The sequence below is a fragment of the Protomyctophum parallelum genome (genome assembly GCF_964188405.1).
Source record: "Protomyctophum parallelum genome assembly, chromosome: 11".
Taxonomy (NCBI): domain Eukaryota; kingdom Metazoa; phylum Chordata; class Actinopteri; order Myctophiformes; family Myctophidae; genus Protomyctophum; species Protomyctophum parallelum.
The window spans coordinates 7,503,535-7,506,397 of NC_139707.1; positions in this window are offsets into that span (position 1 = coordinate 7,503,535).

Sequence of the window (2,863 nt, forward strand, 5' to 3'; positions counted from 1 at the left end):
CAGGCCGGCACTCAGGGCTGTAAAGCACCTCTGCTCCTGGGTACGAGCCGCACTGCGAAACCCTGAGTGCTGACGTAACTCGGAAGGTGCATAGACCCGTGGAACCGCATTCATTTTTTAAGTGCATTTTGCCACGTGAGAAGTTCAGTCACGCGAGAGTAGAGTCGCTGCTTCTTCACCTGGAAAGGAGCCAGCTTAGGTGGTTCGGGCATTTGGTTAGGACGCCTCTCGAGCGTCTCCTATAGGGAGGTCCTCGAGGCACGCAGAACAAGAACCAGATGGAGCCATTACAACGCCACACTGGCCTTGGAACGCCTCGGGATCCCCCAGGAGGAAGTTACTAATGTTGCTCTGGAGAGGGAAATCTGGAGCTCTCTGGTGGAGATGTTGCCCCCACGACCCGACTATGGATAAGCGGTTGAAAATGGATGGATGGATTTTGCCACCTTTTGAACCCCAAATAGCAATCAGTGCTGGCATGGGTATTAACACTCCTAGGTGTGAGGAAAATGTGGTTTATTGTTAAAAATGACATGCTTACATCATGCATCTTGTATTTATCAATTTGTAGCCTACACATTCAGAGTTAAATGAACAAGATGTTGCGTGTGCGAGGGCGACAGTGGCTCAGGAGGTTCGGTGGCCTCTAGGGAATCGGATCGTCCTCCGTTTGATCACCCTGTCGCTCTCCCTGCATTAGCGTTGAAGTGTCCTAGAGCAAGACACTGAACCCAGATTTTTTTAAATCTTTTTTATCCCACGATTTTGCAACACGCATTTTTTCAACCCGCATTTTTTCACCCAGTATCAATTATCTAATGTAATCCTGGGCACTACACTTCCTCTGCCAACCTGGGGGGGCAGCAGACTGCTTTTTGTGAGGGTACCTACCCTAGGGGACACGGGGAGAACATGCTAACTCCACACAGAAAGGCCCTTCCGACGATCAGATTGGTTGCCTTGCGTGTGTGGTTTCCTCCCACCGTGCATTAATGGGTGAATGTAATGCACATTGTAAAGCGCTTTGGGAGAAAGGCGCTATACTGTACATGAATGCACCCGTTACCATGAGCATTTTGTTTGTACAGTACGCGCTCATAGTTAAATGACTACCGGGGGATGTGGGTGCCCATCGTCGGTAATGCGCTGAATGCACGCAGCTACTGGTTTCGGTGAACATTATTAACACATGCTGAAGGCGGCAGGACCAAAGTCACGTCGTCTGGCTCCCGTGGCATGCATGAGGGCTCTGGACCAGACAGAGGCCAGTGGCAGGGCTCTGGACCCGACAGAGGCCAGTGGCAGGGCTCTGGATCCGACAGAGGCCAGTGGCACTGGGCAGTGGTGTGAAAGACCAGTCAATCTAAGCTGGCCCAGACAGAGGCCAGTGGCTGTGGTGTGAAAGACCAGTCAATCTAAGCTGGCCCAGACAGAGGCCAGAGGCTGTGGTGTGAAAGACCAGTCAATCTAAGCTGGCCCAGACTGAGGCCAGTGGCTGTGGTGTGAAAGAACAGTCAATCTAAGCTGGCCCAGACTGAGGCCAGTGGCTGTGGTGTGAAAGAACAGTCAATCTAAGCTGGCCCAGACTGAGGCCAGTGGCTGTGGTGTGAAAGACCAGTCAATCTAAGCTGGCCCAGACAGAGGCCTGTGGCTGTGGTGTGAAAGGCCAGTCAATCTAAGCTGGACCAGACAGAGGCCAGTGGGCTGTGGTGTGAAAGGCCAGTCAATCTAAACTGGCCCAGACTGAGGCCAGTGGCTGTGGTGTGAAAGGCCAGTCAATCTAAGCTGGACCAGACAGAGGCCAGTGGCTGTGGTGTGAAAGACCAGTCGATCTTAGATAGCATTTCTGTTGGATTATATAGCATTTGATACAGACTTATAGCATGTTATGTAGACAGCACTGTAATTGTATTGTATGTAGTCATAGCACGCCATAGTACACATATATAGCATAGTAGTAAAGATGTATAGTTTATATGTATAGTGTATGTATAGTTTCACTATATAAATATTCCACTGTTACTTTCTTAGCTTACGCATATTTCATGATAAATGCTTTTTATGTGATGTATTCCCATGCTTTGTTCTTGCTTAAATGTAAGTCGCTCTGGATTAAGAGCGTCTGCTAAATGCCTAAATTGTAAATTGTAAATTGATCTAAGCTAAAAAAAAAGGGGGGGGGGGCGTGGCCAGAAAGAAATTGCAATAGTAATCGTTCATGTTTAATTTTTTTTATCAATCTCCGTCCTGAGCGCTGGGCGCAATCTATATGAGGCAACATTTTTAGTAGCCCTGAAACATGACTGCCATGATGATTATCATGACAGTCATGCAGAAACTTTGCCCTGTTTTTTGCGCTCGCTGCATTTACAAGATTTCCGTATATATAAACATTCAGATTTCAAATATAAAGTACTCACAAAGTGTCCCACGGGTGTTAGTTAGTAGCAGCGCCAGCGATTAGAATTGCTGCGTCCCGCGTTGTTTAATAAAAAGCATTTTTGTCCGGGCTCCCCGGCTACTTTTTTCAAACGGGGTTCGTTTGGGAAATCCACAGTTGCACACCGGGAGCGCACTCGCCTATTAGTCTGTATTGGCAGGGCGGTCAGCGTACCTATATCGAACACACCGAGTGCCACCCTCCTCCCGACCGATAGGGGCGCGTAGTTGAAAGCCAATGGCAAAATAACACCTCGGATAAAAATGCTTTTTATTAAACAACGCGGGATGCAGAAATTCTAAACGCTGGAGCTGCTACTAACTAACACCCGTGGGACACTTTGTGAGTACTTTATATTTGAAATCTGAATGTTTATATATACGGAAATCTTGTAAATGCAGCGAGTGCAAAAAACAGGGTGAA